Source organism: Pelophylax lessonae, assembly GCF_965119305.1.
Source record: "Pelophylax lessonae genome assembly, chromosome: 7".
In the NCBI taxonomy this organism is placed as follows: domain Eukaryota; kingdom Metazoa; phylum Chordata; class Amphibia; order Anura; family Ranidae; genus Pelophylax; species Pelophylax lessonae.
The window spans coordinates 176,114,426-176,133,334 of record NC_138774.1 but is presented as its reverse complement, the minus strand read 5'-3'; the positions used below and the strand labels follow the sequence as shown (position 1 = coordinate 176,133,334).

At 47.5% G+C, this 18,909-nt stretch overlaps 1 protein-coding gene across 1 annotated transcript in view; it reads right to left on the bottom strand.

The window, feature by feature from the left end:
* TTLL11 (tubulin tyrosine ligase like 11) overlaps positions 1 to 18,909 on the bottom strand; it is a 315,361-nt gene that overhangs the window by 122,493 nt on the left and 173,959 nt on the right. The gene's annotated exons all lie outside the window — the stretch shown is intronic.

The window sequence follows — 18,909 nt, the reverse complement described above, 5'->3', positions numbered from 1 at the left end:
GTAATAAAGAGCATTTTTGGAAGCCTGGTCTGCAGACCAGCTTCTTAGCCACATCCTTCGTCTAACAGCAATCCCCACCGCGGACACTCTGGCTACCAGTGGAGCCGCATCTAGCGACGCATTGCATATATACAGAAGGGCTTGAGTCATTTGATCCAAGAACTCAATCAACACCGGGGAGAGCTGTTCCATTTCCAAGACACCTTTTAGCAACTTTACCCATTCAGTGACGGTCTGTGACACCAGGGTGGTCACAAAAAATTATTTCAATATGGAGCCCGCTATCACATGTAAATGGCGGGACAGAGACTCAATCCATCTATCAACAGAGTCTGTAAAAGCTGGGATTCTTCCACCGGGACCACAGTAGACTTATTCAGTCTGGAAACTGGATGATCCACCTTTGGTGGCACGGTCCACCGTGTGGAAACCTTATCATCCGCGAAGGGATAACAGCGTTAAAACACTTGGGCACCACTAACATGTGCTTAATGCGCCCCCACTGTTCATTGACAATATTGTCAAAAAGTTCCCGACAGGGGAACACTTTGCCCAATTTCTGTGATTTGGGGGTGCCAAAAGACACCTGGGTTACTGACACTGTAGACTCATCCGCCATTTTTAAAGTTTCTCGCACTGAAACTATAAGTGCTTCCACCAAAGGGCTTTCCAGCACAGCGGCTGACAAGGACAGGTCCTCTTCACCATCAGAATGCGATGACACAGCGCCACCAGGGTGGGGTGCTTCTGCGGTGCCACATCTGCCTCTGAATCTGAATCTGAAGATACAACAGAGGGGGGGTGAAGGCAAAAGGCGCTTATGGCTAGTATTACTTTTTAACACTAAATCAACACTAAATCCACTTTTGACACTGGGCTTTCCAAAACTGCTATAAGAGCTGACAAGGGCTGCGACCCAGAAGGTTCTGCAGTCGCACTGAGGGGGTCAGTAGGTGAAATTTTGTCCTGGGACTCCATGCGCACTAAATTTAAAAAATGTAACTTTTAAAAGGTTGCAAAAACGCGATCGCACCGCTGCTACAGAGGTACTGCAAGTCCCAGCCTATTAGCAGTGTGTGTGAGAAAACACACAAGAGATCCCAAAAATTTTTACCAAACCGATCAGGAGGCTTGCAGGAACGATCTGTACAGCAGAGAGAAACGATCTGACAAAGGAAGTGAAAGCACCTGGGTCATGCCCCATGCATTCCTATGGGGAAGATTTAGAAAATAGCTGCCCATACATTACAATGAGGATTTCTGACATTAATGTAGGGCAAGTATACAGCAAAATGGCGGCCCCCATGGCACGCCATGCGGTGTCCTGGACCCCAGGGGGGTCACCGACAAAGGCATTGGATGGTCCACAGGAGGGGACCCCACCAGAAAAAACATCCCCCCCCCCCGCAGAACTGCCTCAGCGGTCACAATATATCCCCCCTTCAAAGGCAGGAACCTGCAGTGTGAGGGGGGGGGGGACAGCTGAAGGGGGGGCCTGGTATGTCCGAGAGGCCAGGGGAACTGAGGGATACCCGAGGGTCCGACCACTCCATGGAAGGGGCCCACGTTCAACCCCGAAACCACCAGAGAAATGGGGGGACACTCATGCACCATACCACGGATCAGATGAGCACCACTCCGAGCAGACTACCTCCCCCCCGGGATGGGGGCGCTGCAAGCCAAGGGGTACGACTCAGGACATTCCAGGTTGTTCGCGCCCAGCGAGACAGTCCACTTGCGGGCTCGTCCCCATCCATAGGGGCTCTGTCGTGGCGCAGCCTAGTTCTGGACTATAACCTGCTCACGCCCGTTGGCCAGGCTGGGAGACCTTAAGGATCTAGAACATCCAGTCTGAAACCCAGACGGCTGTTGCTTGTAGTTCCCCAGGAACTCTACTTAAAGAATAAAAGTACAAAAAGAAAAGGTTCCCAGAAAATGACAGCTAAGACTGAAGTCCCAGCAGGGAACTAGGTCCTACTCCTAAACTAGGCAGAAACCAAGTGAGGGCTGTATTGTGTGTAGTTATGCCTACACTGCAAGGACAGCCCCATAGGCGTGTTGAAAGCTTTTTCCTGCCTAGTGTCCTATTCCTGATGGGAGGAGCATAACCCAATGGCTAAGAAGATATGAAGCTGTGTCTGTCAATGAACGATAGAGAAAAAGTAATTTTGAAATTGATGACAGAAACAGGTTGAAAAAAAGTTGGGACAGAGCAGCAAAAAGCTGGCAAAAAAAGTAATACTAAAAAGGAAGAGCCTGAAGAACATGTTGCAAATAATTAGGTTAATTGGTAATAGGTCAGTAACATGACTGGGTATACAAATAGCATCTAAGAGAGTCAAAACCTCTCAGAAGTAAATATGGGCAAAGGTTCACCAATGTGTGAAAAGCTGCTTCTAAAAAATGTCAAACAATTTCAGAATAATATTCCTCAATTTAAATCATCTGCAGTACGTATCATCCAAAGATTCTGAGAATCTGGAGAAATCTCTGTGCGCAAGAGACAAGGCCTCAACCCAGCACTGGATGCCTGTGATCTATTCTCTAATGGACATCACTGCATGGGCTCAGCAATACTTCCAAAAATCACTGCCTGTAAACACAGTTTTCTGTGCCATCCAAAAATGCAAGGTAAAGTTCTATCATGAAAAGAAGAAGCAATATCTGAATATGATCCACAAGTGCCGCAGTCCTCTCTAGGCCAAAGCTCATTTAACCACTTTACCACTAGAGGATTTTGCTGTCTTACGTCTGGGCCACTTTTTGCGATTCGGCGCTGTGCGACTTTAATTGACAATTGCGCGGTCGTGCGACGCCATACCCAAACAAAATTTACGTCTTTTTTTTCCCACAAACAGAGCTTTCTTTTGGTGGTATTTGATCACCTGTGCGATTTTTACTTTTTGCGCTATAAACAAAAAAAGAGCGTAAATTTTGAAAAAACAACAATATTTTTCACATTTTTTTATATGAAATTCCCCCCAAAAAAATGTAAAAATCAAAATTTTTTTAAATTTTTGGCCAATTTGTTTTCTGCTACCTATGTTTGGTAAAAAAATTCACAATAAGCGTATTTTGATTGCTTTGCGCAAAAGTTATTGCGTTTACTAACTAAGGGAAAGATTTCTGTCATTTTTGGTGTTTTTTTTTTTTAACGAGTAATGGCGGCGATCTGCGATTTTTTTGTGGGACTGCGACATTGCGGCGGACAGATCGGACCCTTGACTGACATTTTTGACACTTTTGGGGTTACCAGTGACATTACTGCAGTAATCAGTGCTATATATATGCACTGTTACTGTAAAAATGACACTGGCAGGGAAGGGGTTAATTTTATTGGAGAGGGAGGGGTTAATGTATGCCTGGTGCTTACTGACGTGTGTGGGGGGAGGTGACTGAGTGACACAAGGACAGATCCAGGGTTCAGCTATGCTGAACCCTGCAATCTGACCCTGCCTCTCACTTAGGAGATCCGCCCGCTTGGGTTTACACAAGCGGGCGGATCTCCACACTAGATCCCCGACGATCGGGGAAGAGCAGCGGCGATCGCCGCTGCTCCTCCCCTGGCCCGACTCCCGCTGTGACTGAATACAGCGGGAGCGAGCCTCTGGCGGCGCGCGCGAGCCTCTGGCGGCGCGCGCGCGCCGCCGAGAAAGGGGAGTGTCTGATGACGTAGATCTATGTCGTCAGACGATAACGAGCCACTTTGCCGCAGTGCTATTACCGTACGCAGACGGCAAGTGGTTAAAATGGTCTGTTGCAAAGAGGAAAACTGTTCTGTGGTCGGGCAAATCAAAATTCAACATTCTTTAAGGCAACCATGGGCACCGTGTCCTCTGGGCTAAAGAGGAGAGGGACCTTCCGACTTGTTATTAGAGATAAGTTGAAAAGTCTGCATCACTCTGTTGATATGAGGGTGCATAAGTGCACATGGAATGGGCAGCTTGCACATGTGCAAAGGCACCATCAAAGCTGAAAGACATATTCAGATCCTAGAACAGCATATGCACTTATCCAGACAACGTCTTTTTCAGAAAGGCCTTGCATATTTCAGCAGGGCAATGCTAAACCCCATAATGCATCTATGCCAACAGCCTGGCCTCATAGTAGAAAGGTCTGGGTGCTTAACTGGCCTGCCTCCAGTCCAGATCTTTCACCAAACGAAAATTTTTGGCACATCTTGAAATAAAAAATACGACAAAGAAGACCCAGAACAGTTTAACAGTTAGAATCAGGCAAGAATGGGACAACATTCCGCTCCCAAAGCGCCAGCAACTGGTCTCCTCAGTTCCCAGACATTTACAGAGTGTTGTTAAAAAAAAAAGGGGGGGGGATGTTGCACCCTGGAAAACATGGCCCAGTCCCAACTTTTTGAGACGTGTTGCTGATATCAATTTAAAAATTACCAATTGTTTTCCTAAAATGGTACATTTTTTCTGTTTAAACATTTGATATCTTTTCTATTTTGAATAACATAAGTATTTATGGTATTTCCTAATTGTTGAATTTTGTTTTTATGTAGATTTGGGCCTGATTTTCTAAAACTGGAGAGTGTACAATATGGTGCAGCTCTGCACAGAATCCAATCAGTTTCCAAGGTTTTTTTTGCCAAAGATTAATTGAACAAGCTGAAGTTGAAGAAACTGATTGGCTACCATGCACAGCTGCACCAGATTTTGCACTATCCAGTTTTAGTAACTCAACCTCAGTGTCCCAACTTTTTTTGGGACATGGGGTTGTAATTATTGTATAAATTAGAGGTGTAAACCCATTTTGGGAAAAAGGTTGAGAAATAAAACCTGACATAAACATCTGATTAAAGTACTCAGCTCTGTAACTGTCAGGAAATTCAGAAACACAGAATGCAACAGTGTTTGTAGTTCAATGGTACAGTAAAAACCAGCGCAAGAGCATGTCACTCAGAATTCAAGAGCAGTTTCAGCAAAAGTTTAATCTTAATGAGTGCTGCGGGGAAAGCAGTCTGTACTTATCTCATACCTGGTGATTAAGTTAATTTATACTTAATGAAAACAGATATTTCTAATTCTGCGACAAGTCCAACATCTGTCTGCGGTGATGTTTCACGGAGCCTTAAGCCTTCGAAGATGGATGGATCGGAAGTGAGCCACCGCCAGGATGTGTTCACAGAGAGTCAGTACCATTTTTCTCCTTGCTGCGTGCATTTTACTCCAGACAAATCCCAGCTATGTTATTTATACGTCCCCTGCAAAAATGTTCTTTTCTCCAGCATTCTTTAAATTATTGCGAGCGTCTGCAATCCCCGTTAGGTACAATCAAGCATCAGACGTGTCAGAAAAACACAGCCGCTCTGTGCCATGCAGGAACTGGTTGCTCAACAGAGTTTGGAAGGAGAGCAGCTCACTTTGAGTATACAAGGCAAGTGAGAAATCCTTCTAGCTATGTTATTATAGCTTAACCACGTCATAACCAGACCAATTCTGAATTTTCTCTCATGTAAAAATATACATTTTTTTGCTAGAAAATTACATAGAACCCCCAAACATTACATTTTTTTTTTTTAAGCATAGGCTCTGGAGAACAAAATGGTGGGTGTTGCAATTTTTTATATCAAACAATATTTGTGCAAGGGTTTACCAAACATTTTAAAGGAAAAAATACAGTTTAAAGAATTGTGTTAAACACAAACACAATACAATACTCAACTTTTTGGCAAAATATAAAAGATGATGTTACACCTAATAAATAGATATCAAAAATGTCATGCTCTTAAATTGCATATGTCTCTGGCATGGCAACAAACTACAGTATATTAAGTTATCCATAGGCAATGCTTTAAAAGTCTTTGTGGGTTAGCAGTTTAGCGTTGCAAAGGTGGTCTGTGCTAGAATTATTGCTCTCATGCTGACATTCACAGCAATACCTCACATATGTGGTGCGATTGCTGTTAAGGTATGTGTGCTGGACCTACATGCACATGAGAATAGGGGGACGGAGCGCTTTAAAAACTTAACATTTTTTTTACTGTACCTCTTGGATCAACTTTATTGCCATCACAAGGGATGGACAACATCCCTTGTGATAGCATGGGTCGTGACAGGTCCTTTTCGGAGAAATCTAGATGTGTGCTCTATTCAGGTAGGTTTACTTTCAGTATCATTAGCATACATGCTGGTGATGCTTGAACATTTTTCTTCCTGCATCACACACGTATAAAACCTGATGAAACGCAAAACACTGCCTAAGGGCCGCTTCCCGCCAAAGAAATGCAGTTTGGATGTGTTTCTGCATGCGTTTTTGATGCGTTCTGGTGCATTTTTCCCCTTTTTTTTCTTCATCTTAAATGGGAACGTGTGTTGCAGTCCATTTATGGTGCACTCTGGTGTGTTTTTGGTGCATTTTGCTGCGTTCCAGTACAGTTCAATGCAGAAAAAATGCAGCATGTTCTACTTTTTGTTTCTGGAACTGGAACGCACTGGAACTAACTGCACTAGTGTGAACTATGCCACTGGCAGAAAAAAATGCACTGGACTGCATGTGGTGTTAACTGGCTCTCAATAATCTAACTCTATGATACAACCAGGGTGTCCTGTGTGCACCTTTCAATTAACTAGTGAACTGGGCCATCTTGATGCAGCAGAAGGGTCCTTTCACACGGGGCGGACCGTTTTTTGATCCGCTACCAACATTTTTTGGTCCGTATGTCCGTTTATCATCCCATCCATTTGCGGATGATAAAACAGAGATAATGTATGTCATTGGGATTGCAGATGTCAGCGGATGCGTTCATTCCGTTTTTTTAACGGAAGAAAAAAACGGAATTTTTGTAAAATCTTACCTGTAAAATTCCTTTCTCTGAGTCCTCCGACAGTCGCCGCCTCTTCATATTCGTCACTAATGGGGTTATTGACCTTTGCTCCGTAGGAGTAGCTAGGCAACAGAATATATTAATATCAAAGCTTTTAGCATATCCCACCCCCAGGGGGTGGTCCCCTCAGTCAATACCTCCCCGCTTCCTGCATACCAACTCAGTTTCAGTAGAATAGCAGTAGAGTATATAAACAAACCCCAAAAGAGGGGCGGGGGCGGCGACTGTCGGAGGACTCAGAGAAAGGAATTTTACAGGTAAGATTTTACAAAAATTCAGTTTTCTCTTACGTCCTCCGACAGTCGCCGCCTCTTCATATTCGTCACTAATGGGGACATCACAAAGCAGTGTAGACATGAGGGGTGGGAAAAAAGCAGCCCCGCCTAAAGCAACGCAATACCCACATCAGAGAAAGGAACCTTACCAAAGTAAGAGAACCAACTGGGCAACAGGAAAAAAACTTGCTCAACAGGAGCAACAACCCAGGAAAGAACAAGTAACCTAGGGGTAAAAATACCCCAACAGCCAAGGACCCAAAACAAGGGACCCTAAGGCACTGCCGCACTAAGAACTTTACGGCCAAAGGAAGCATCTGCCGATGCCTGAACATCCACTTTGTAAAATTTGGAGAAGGTGTGAACGGACGACCAAGTCGCCGCCTTACACACCTGGGCCACAGAAGCCCGATGATGACAGGCCCAAGACGTACTCAGAGATCTGGTAGAGTGCGCCTTCACAGGCACAGGAGGAACCTTCCCCCTCAAAGCATAGGCCTGCTCAATGGTCTGTCTGATCCATTTGGCGATGGTAGAAGCCGACGCCGCCATGCCCTTCCGAGGTCCCTCAGGAAGGACAAAGAGAGAATCCGACTTGCGAAAGGAGTTAGTCGATGACAGGTAAACCCTGATCGCCCTAACAACATCCAAGGAATGTAAAGCCACCTCCTTCGGATGCTTAGGCTTCACGTAAAGCGAAGGCAAGACAATGTCCTCATTGAGGTGAAATCCAGAAATTCTCTTCGGAAGAAAAGATGGGTTAGGTCGCAAGACCACCTTATCCAAGTGAATCACCAAATACGGAGACTTACAGGACAAGGCCGCCAGCTCCGACACCCTGCGAGCCAAAGTAATCGCTACTAAGAAGGCAACCTTCTTGGACAACAAAGACAACGAGATCTCCCTGATATTTTCAAAAGGAGCATGTTGCAACATGGACAGAACAAGGTTCAAATCCCATGGAGGCAAAGGCTCCCTCCTAGGAGGGACCAAATGTCGCACCCCTTGAACAAAGGTGCTAACCAAAGAGTTAGACGCCACAGGACGTTGAAAAAGAACGGCCAGCGCAGAAATCTGACCCTTAATCGTGGCCAACGCCAAACGCTGGTCCACGCCCGCTTGAAGGAAAGCCAACACTCTCGAGACCGAGTATGAGCGAGGGGAATACCTCCTGGACTCACACCAGGCAAAATACGCCTTCCAAGTACAGTAGTAAATCTTCCCTGAAGAGGCCTTCCTGGCCTTGATCAAAGTGGGAATGACCTCAGGGGAGAGACCCCTATCCTTCAGGACCTGGCTTTCAACAGCCAGGCCGTTAAAGCCAGCGACTGTAAAGCAGGATGGAATATCGGTCCTTGAGACAGAAGGTCTATTTGAAGAGGCAGACGCCACGGAGCGTCGACCGCCAGATTCACGAGGTCTGCGTACCAAGACCGGCGAGGCCAGTCCGGTGCCACCAGAATCACCGTTTTCGGTTCCGAGGCCAACCTGCGAAGGAACCTGGACAGCAGCTGAATCGGTGGAAAGGCATACATCAGGCGATACTGATGCCAGGATGTCACTAACGCGTCCGAGGCGTCTGCCCGAGGATCGCGCGTCCTTGCCACAAACCTTTCCACCTTGTGATTTAGACGAGACGCGAACAGGTCCACATCCGGGGACCCCCACTTCGCGCACAACATCTGGAAGACATCCGGGTGAAGGGACCATTCCCCCTGGTCCAGGGTCTGGCGGCTCAGATAATCCGCCTGCCAGTTTTCCACCCCCGGAATGTGAACTGCAGAGATCGCCGGGACGTGCGTCTCGGGCCAAGACAGAATGTCGGCTACTTCCCGAGCCGCCCGGGCACTCCTGGTGCCCCCTTGGTGGTTGATGTAGGCCACCGCTGTGGCATTGTCCGTCTGCACCCGAACTGGACGGCCCTGAAGCCTGTCCGTCCAACGCAGAAGACAGAGAGTTATCGCTCGCAATTCCAGAATGTTGATCGGAAGGGAGGATTCCTCCTCCGACCAAGTTCCCTGGGCGGACAGAACACCCAGAACACCACCTCAGCCCGACAGGCTGGCATCCGTGGTGATCACCATCCACGACAAAGGAAGAAAGGACTTGCCCCCCGACACCGCCGGGGACTGGAGCCACCACAAAAGACCCCCTCGGGTGAGATGGCTTAACGACAGCCGCAGATCCAGAGATTGCGGACGCCCGTCCCACTTGGCCAGGACCTCCGCCTGAAGCTCCCGCGTGTGAAACTGGGCGAAGGGGATCGCCTCGAAGGTGGAAACCATCAACCCCAGACACCTCATACACGTCCGGAGGGACGAGCACTGATTGTCCCTGAGGGACCTGACTTTGCACTGAAGCGTCCGAAGCTTGTCTTCCGGCAGGAAGACCTTCACCTGAACAGAGTCCAGAATCATCCCCAGGTAGGGAAGACGAACCGACGGACACAACGTCGATTTTGGAAAATTTATCGTCCAATCGAATTCCTGCAGAGACTGCATCGTGATGGACAGGTCGTTCACCAGGCCCTGACTGGTCGCGGACCGAATCAGGATATCGTCCAGATACCCCAGGACAGAAATGCCCTGGGCCCTCAATAAGGCCAGAACCGGCGCAAGCACCTTGGTGAAAACCCGCGGAGCCGAAGCGAGACCGAAGGGTAACGCCACGAATTGATAATGATCCTCCGCAATGGCAAATCGAAGGAACGTCTGGTGACCCTCGAAACCAGGGCAGCCACCACCGAGCGCTGGGATTCCATGCGAAACTTGCGAACCCGCACAAAGCGGTTCAGAGCTTTCAAGTCCAGAATCGGACGTACTTTGCCCTCCTTTCTGGGCACAGTGAACAGATTGGAATAGAACCCCCAAAATCTGGCCTAATGAGGCACCGGAACCACCACTCCCTGGGCCCGCAGGTCCCGCACCGCCAGGTGCAGATCCTGCAAGCGCTCCGGAGGCAGTTGAAAGTATGAGGTATCCAGATCGAACGATTTCCTGAACCCACCTGTCCCGAATGCGGTCCAGCCAGGGTTGAAGAAAACCGAGCAAACGTCCCCCCACCCCAGAAACGGGTGAGGGCGCCCCTTCAGGCCGCATTGTTATGGGCAGCGGATCCGGACTGGCCGGACTTCTGCTTACCTGTCCACGGCTTCTTCTGGGAGCCTTGGCCTTTGAAGGGCTTGCCCTTATAGTGCGACCAAAAGGCCCGAAAGGACCCCTGAGAGGGCCGAAACAAAGCATTCTTCTTACCATGAACAAACTTATTCTTGTGAGATTGGGGCAAGAGAGTGCTCTTACCCCCAGAAATACCCTTTATCAGAATATCCAAAGATTCGCCAAAAAGGCGAGATCCCGCGTAGGGCAAATTTGCCAGAGTCTTGCGAGAAGATTGGTCAACCGACCAACATTTCAACCATATCAGGCGACGGTTCAAGACCGCCACACTAGAAAGGCGCGCCGCCAAAGGGACTAAATCCAAGTCCGCATCACACAAATACATGACACCCTGATGAATCTGATCCACCATAGCCAAAGTTGTCGGCGGGGCAGAGTCAGCCACCAGAGTGCGCTTGAGCACCTGCGTCCAATCTGCAATAGCCTGGGCTGCCATAATGGAAGCAAAAATAGGCTTCAGCATAGAGCCAGCAACCGTATAGGCATGACGGGCCAGAGATTCCAATCTCCTGTCCGTCGGGTCCCGGAACACCGGGGTATCCTCAGCAGGGATCGCAGTTGATTTATTCAAAATCGCCACCGCGTGATCCACCTGAGGCGGTACACACCAACGCTCATCAGTAGCCGGTGTAAAGGGATAACGCAGCTTGTACCTACTCGGCACAGCAAAAGGCTTTTTTAAATTGCGCCATTGCTCATCAACCGCACGCTGAAATTCCGTAGAGCAGGGAAAAACCTGCGATGTTTTGCGTTTCCTTTGCGTCCCATAAGAGGACATCAAAGCAGGAGGACATGGTTCATCCTGCAAATGCAGCGTTTGCTTGATAGAAGCAACCAACTCATCCATGAGTGCAAGCTCTTCAGACGAGCCAGGGGGAGAATTATCAACCCCTTCCACCTCAGCCTCCCCGTCAGACCCCACAAGGTCCAGGGATGAGTGAGACCCTGAGAAGGGCACTCCAGCCATAGCAGCCCCATCACCCTCTGAATCAGAGGAAATAGACACCCTGGGCCGTTTAGTGGATCGATCAGCCACCAGCATCTGCACCTGAGCAGCTAAGTTTGCCACAATAGTGGCCAGATCAGCCCCCTCGGGGGAAGCAGCAGCCCCTTGGCCCCCCACCAGGGTGGGAGGAAACTTGCAATCCTGAGAATCCATGCCCCAGCAAAATAATTAATAAAGGGTACTGCCCCTTTAAGATCGCGGCGAGCGCTGCCCACCGAACCCACTGAACACACTGACCCCCACAGGGATAAGAAACTGGGCAAGGAATACAGGAAAAAAGGAGATATAAAACCTGGAGAGCTCACACAGGCTGCTGCACCGATCGCTGTCCCAGAGGAAAAGGAAGTGATGCAAGACTGACCGCCCCTATGAAGCCTCTGCAAGGCTACACAAACATGGCCGCTCGGCTGAGGACAAAACCCTGGGCAAATAGAACATGGCGCTGACATGTGGGATCGATCGCCGCTCAAAATGGCAGGGTTTGGCGCCAAAAACGCTGTGCAGTACCTCACAGGACCTGCCACCATAATTTTGCCCCAGAAAAATGGCGGATCGCCGCAGCGATAGCCGCACAGCATGTCTAAAATCTTACTGCTTCATATGACACCCAGCAGAGCGGAAGAGCCCCCCCCCCTCACAGCCCACACACAGGCAGCAAGTGCACACAGGAGCTGACAGGGAGCACAGCAGCCACACAGACATGTAGGGTCACACAGTCCCAGACTGACACCCAAAAAAGACAGGTCCCCACATAGAGACACACTTACCAGTCCGGATGGCGTGGGGAGCCTGCTCCAGCGACCAAACCGCAGTACTGAGGACAGGGAGTGTCGCAAGCATGACGCAGTGGAGTTGCGGTGCGAAACCGTAATGGCGTCCAGTGAGGTAGCCACCTCACCGATAGCATCCCTGCAGCGAACAGGGATGGGTCGTTCAATGTGCCAGGGCAAAACCTAAGCTGAACGCTCGATGGCAGGCTGGGAAGCCCCTGGCCCTGAGCCCTGGGATCCAGGGTGGCCAGACTGAGACCCAGCTCCGCACGATCATCTTCATCAGAAGAACTAACTAATGCTGAAAATAAACAGCTAAGTAAAAGAAAGAGAAAAAACTTCAAATAAAATCAAAAAAGAGAAAAGTGGCTGAGACTAAGAGCCCCAGCACAGGAACAGCCTGCGTACTCCTAAGCTAGGCATATGAAACTGAGTTGGTATGCAGGAAGCGGGGAGGTATTGACTGAGGGGACCACCGCCTGGGGGTGGGATATGCTAAAAGCTTTGATATTAATATATTCTGTTGCCTAGCTACTCCTACGGAGCAAAGGTCAATAGCCCCATTAGTGACGAATATGAAGAGGCGGCGACTGTCGGAGGACGTAAGAGAAATAGGGTTCTCTCCTGTTCCAAAAAACGAAACTGATAGGAAAGGACGCAATCCCATTGACATGCATTATGTCCGTTTTTCATCCGCAAAAAAAATGGGATGAAAAACTGACATATAGACTGCCCGTGTGAAAGGTCCCGAACAGCTCACCTTGAGGAACAAAAAAAAAAAATCAGACGTTCTGATGAAAAATCCCACTTCCACTTCTTTAACTCCAATACACAATACAAGAGGATGCCAAATTATAATAATGATCATTTCACATTTAAAGCATTTTATACTCAAAGTGTATGTAAACTCAAAATTAATGTTTCCGCCATAGTCCATCTCATTTACAGAACAAATTCTCTTTATTAATTACTGTTATTAGTGGTTACTTTTAGAATGTCCACAGCTTCCCCTATCCACCCCTCTTGTCCTGTTCCCATGTTTCTTCTATGCCCAAGGTAACATACTGTTCCGCCTTCCCCAAGCCTAGTTATGCTCCCAAAATGATCTTTAGAAAAAAAATCCAATGATGAATAGGAGCAGAACTTGTTTTTAGAGATATGGAGCACAGCAGAGTGTGCTAAATATAGAAAAAACAAGCCAGTACAATGTGACAATCACAAAGATTTTGGTCAATTATAAAAGTTAATTATCCCCTTTCTTTTATGCTAACAGCTGTATTTTTGTACAAGCCATGTAAAACCTTCAGAGATATATTTAATGGCTTATTCGCCTTTGATATATCCAGGGTGCCCTGTGCGCATCTTTCAATTAATTGGTGGACTGGGCCACGGTGACGGCTTCCATCTGGACGCAGCAGAACAGCTCACCTTGAGGAACAAAGAATCAGACTTTGTGATGAAAAATCCCACTTCCACTTATTTGACTCCAATTCACAACACAAGAAAATGCTGAATTATAATAATGCTGATTTCACATTTAACTTATTTCATACTAAATGTGTGTAATGTAAACTTTAGATTTTTTTTTGTCAGTATGCCTCAACATGTCTTCTTCTGTATTTTGGTATTTAGTTTGTGCATTTTAATAAACCTCTTGGGTTACCTGCAGTACTTGTACTTTTACTTTCAGTACTTGAGTAGCAAATTTTTTAAAAAACTACTTGCAATACTTAAGTACAAAAAATGTTGAATACTTTAGTACTTCTACTCAAGTCACTTTTTGATCGAGCACTTCCACTTCTACTCAAGTCACTTTTTGATCGAGCACTTGTACTTTTACTCAAGTATGGGTTTCGAGTACTTTATACAACTCTGACCTTTGGGTGCCTTTTTTTCTAAATGTACACTGGGGAGGAACTGTGGTACCGTACTATGAGCAGCATTGTGACTGGTCCTTCCACTAATTCTGTATAGGGATAATTCCATACAATAGTGTGGCTTGACCCTCTAGATTCTGAGGGCCAACTATCTAGTAAAAGTTTTCGGTGCTGCTTCCTAATGTACTTTAAAACATAAGGGTGTTTTGTGTACAGCTTCCAATTTTATGATACCGAGCAAGGATTTTTCACCTATTTACTGTTAATACAATTTTGTTAAGCAAATTTTTTTTTGTAAATCTGTTGCAAAGTTTCGGCCATACATGGATTGAAATTCAGCCATTTCAGCAGAGACCGGCTGAATTTTAATCTATGTATAGGCAGGCTCTTTGTACACAAGTCGATCTACTAAACACAATTAGCCCTGCCAGCTATAGCAGGCTGACAACGCTAAGCTACTGCCTTGCAGCAGCATGCCATGCCCACACCTTCACTTGTCCCTTGAGAAGGCCCAGCTAAAGCACAGGGCTGCTTAGGCAGGCTAGGATAGGAGGGGTGGTGGGGCACACTTCCGCCTGTGTGTACTAGGATCCATGCACCAGCCCTGTTCACCCCAGCCTCCTCCAGCCACTGAGTCTTGCCATGCCTGCATTGACACAGGCCCTCCCCCTCTCTGGAGCCTCCCCCAAATATCAGAGGACTCCTCTCTGAGCTGGGGACAGGTGATCCAATCAGAAGCCGGTCCCTGGGCCACATCGTCCTGAAGGATTGGTTAAGAGAGCTGTGTTAGTCTCGTACATTATGTCATCAGCGCTGCGCTCTGATAGGCTGACACACATCACCAACCTACTAAAACTTTCTCCAACATCATCCTGTGATTGGCAGACGGAGGAGATCCTCCCTGCCATCTCACTTGGGAATGGGGGGGGGGGGTAGAATTCTGTGAATGGTACATGGTGGATGACAACACGGGCTCACTTTATTTTACAATCATACCCAGTGTTTTATGTCCATTACATCATCCTCAAACCTAAATGGTTTCCCATCCTCATCCCCAGTGTTATGTGTTTAGTAAATCAATTTTATATTTTTAGTACATCATCCCCACTGCTACACATTTAGTACATCATCCATAATCTTACATGTTTAGCAAATCACCCCCCCCCCCCAATGTCATGTGTACTAAATCAATCCTAATGTTTTATGTCTAGGACAGTCTTTTTCAATCAGGGTGCCTGAGCATCCTGGGATGCCTTGAGGTTTCTTTAAGGGTACCTTAGCAAAATGCCTAAAAATGGCCCCAAAATTGTATACAAGCTGGTGGGTGGATGAAACCTGCATTTTAGTTACAAAAAGCCACGGGTTTTCATTGTACAAAAATATAACCTAGCTTCCAACCTGCCAATGACCAATGACATCTTCAGTTGAAAAGGAGGTCAGTTACCTGCAAATCATTCTTGTTTGACCCTCCCTTGCCTCTCTCCATCAGCTTTGGGGTCTCATTAGCTAAGTGGTGGAGAAAAACTGAGGGAGAAGATAAACATTGGAAAACTAGTCAGTACCAGTTTGCAAAAGTGTATTTGATTTGTAAGTATAAATCACCTCTAACGTTGGGTGTCCTACTTGTGGATGTTGCTGCATTATGTAAAACTATCAGAACAGTTTTTACATTTTTGAATGGGGTGCCTCAAGACCATAATCTTGAAGGGTACCTCGAGATTGTCCATAATTTTAAAGGGTGCCTTGACTGAAAAAAGGTTGAGAAACACTGGTCTAGTACGTCAACCCCTCCAATGTCATATGTTTAGCACATCATCCCTAATCTTTTATGTTTAGTATATCAACCCCTCCAATGTCATAGGTTTAGTACATCATCCCTGATCTTATATGTTTAGTACATTAACCCATTGCTATACATTTAGTATATCACTCCCAAGGTTATATGTTTAGTACATCATTAGGGCCAGCGGCAGCCACCTTAGGGTACCAGGATGGGGGGGCGGAGTGTGCCTTTGCTTGTGTGGACAGGGATCCATGCACTGGCCCTGGCGTTGGGCTGCCTATCTGATAGACTTTCAACTGAAGGAGCATACACAGGCATTACTAGCAACAGGCTAGCACTGCCACTTGCAAAAGGAACTGCTGGCACTTGGAGGATCCCTGGATAAAAAAACTTTGGAATGGATTCTTGAAAACATTAGTTGCATACAATAAAATATGATTTTTGTCTTTCCTGAAAAATATTTTTCCTGAAGTATATTACAGGACACAGATCCCTCCCCTCTTCTCTTACGATCTATTCCTATTTATGTTTGCTACTAAATTCACAGAATACAGGGGACAGGCGTGTAATGCACAGAATGCAGGAGACAGGAGTGTGTAATGCACAGTCTAGCAGTAAGAAAAGTACAAAATCAACACCCCCCACCCCCCACCCAACTTTACCCTTTCAGCAAAAGTCCCCACTCCCTCCCCTACTAATACAATAATTTGTAAGCTTCCCTCCCCAGCACAAATCCTCTCTCCCTCTCCTTGAACAAAACCACAAAACCCCCTCCCATCACAAATCTTGTTTCCCCTTCTCAGGACAAGCCCTTCTCCACCCCCTCCCCAAACCCCCCTTCTTCCCCATCTTAGCACTTATCCCCACACCCCTCAATTCCCCCTCCCAACATAAATCCTCCTCCCCACAATACCCTTCTCAGAATAAATCCTCTAAACCCACCCCCCCCCCAAACCCTCCCTCCCAGCACAACCCCTCCATTCCAGTATAAATCCTCCCCCACTCAATTCCCAGTCTCCAAATCCCCCCACCACAAATCCTCTTTCCCCTAATTCCCCCTTCCCAGCGCAATAAATTCCCCCAAATTTCTTCTCCCAGCAAAAAATCTCCCAACCCCAATCCCTCTTCTAACACAGATCTTCCTCCCAGTGTAAATCCTTTCTAATTGCTATCACAAATCCTCTCTCCCCCAAATCCCCTATGCCAGCACAAGTCCACTGCCCAGTTCTGTCATAAATTCTCCCACCCAAATCCCCCTTCCCCGTACAAAATCTCCCACCAAATACAAATCATCCCCCCTTCTAATATAAATCACTCAACAATATCAAAATCAAATTGCACTGCAGCTCCAAATGCAGGTTGCATATGTAATGCGTTTGCCTGCACCAGATTGTATGGTACAGTAGTACCATGTGATCTGGTTCCTGTGCGTTTTATAACTCTTGGTGCAGTCCAGGAAGATTTCAGTCTATTCAAACGAATGGGCTGAGGTTGCACTGCACCTGGATCACATGTGAATCGCACAGTGTGTTCCTGCGCAATTCTTTGTGTGAACGGGCCCTGAGCTGTAGAGCCCAGTGCCGAAAAAACTTCCACCCTCTGGCTCCACTAACCAGTATATTCTAGGGGAGGGGAGAGGGCTTGTGTTGGGGGGTGGTCAGATTTCATATCCAATCCCCTCATAACGCCACAAACTGATAATGCTCCTCTCCCACGGGAAAGCAGAGAAAGCGCTGGAGACCGACACATATTGGAATGTGAAGGTAAGCGTCCTTGATGTCGATGGAGGCAAGAAAAATCTCCCTGATGCTGGGAAGCCACCACTGTGCGAATGAACTCCATTCTGAACTTCTGCACCCGCACAAAGCAGTTCAGCGCCTTGAGGTCCGGAATAGGATGCACCTTAGCTTCCTTCCCGGGGACTGTAAACAGGTTTGAGTAAAACCACTGAAAATGCTCCGAAGTCGGAACCGGGACAATCACCTTTTAAAGTAAAAGGTCTTGCACCGCCCCAAAAAGAGCCTGTAAGCAGACCAGGGACAGTTGCACGTTAGAAGGAAGAACCTTACCGGAGGGTGAGAATGAAACTCGATCTTGTAGCCAGGCCGAACAACCTCGTGGACCCATCTGACTTGTACCAGGGGAGTCCACGGGTCCAGGAACTAGCTGGTCCACCAGCTCAGCAAAGGCAGGGGGGAGCTACTACCCCTCCAGGTCACGGTGCAAAAGCCTAGCCCATTCGGTCAGAGTCTGCGACACCAGGGCAATGGTGAATATCGGCCTTAGTGCCGAACCAGCCAGGGTGTACATGTTGTGGGCCATAGCCTCCGCATTCCTGTTAGTCATGTCCTTAAAGGCTGGTGACTCTTAAACCAGAATCATGCTTGCCTTGTTTAATCTGGAAACCAGAGGGTCCACCAGCGGTGGAACAGTCCACTTCTTAAGAAGGGACTCCTCATATGGGTATCACCTAGCAAAATCGCTTAGGGACCCCAAGGGGACGCTTTGTTCGTCCCCACTATTTAGTGACAATTCTGTCAAAATAGGAGGGGAAAGGGAACACCTTTTCCGCTCTGGATTGCTTGTGAATGACAAAAGGGAACCTGCGCCTCTGCCGCAACTTCAGCTGCATCCTCAATCTTTAAGGTTTCATGCATAGCTACAATCAGCGCGTCCACCAGCGCCTTTTCGTACCCAGTTGTGGAAGTTGAGGAATCCCCCTCACTATCTGAGGATTCAGGGCACATGGTTGCAGACCAAGCAGGGTGACCTACGTCTGCGGTGGTCGAATCAGATTAAGGATCTGATGAGACAGATGAGGCAGGGGAAGACGGGAGGGGGGGCGCATTTTGTCAGCTCGTCGCCCAAAAGCCACCTTCACCCGGAACACCAAGGACTCCAGGACCGCCGTCAGTGCATCTATGGATGGTTGAGACCCGGAGGGCCCTGCAACCTCTGAGAGGGGATCAAGTGGGGAGATGTGCTCCAAAGACTCCATGAGTCACCAGGGGGACCTCACAGAAAAGTGTAAAACACTGCTAAGGGACAATCCCCACCGGTCTGGCAGCCCAACCGGTTGCCGGCCACAGAGCACTAATCAATCCTCAGTAGAGAGGGAGGAGACTCACCACCCTGCAGCACTGGTGTATTTAGGTTTTGTGCTGCCCTAGCCTTA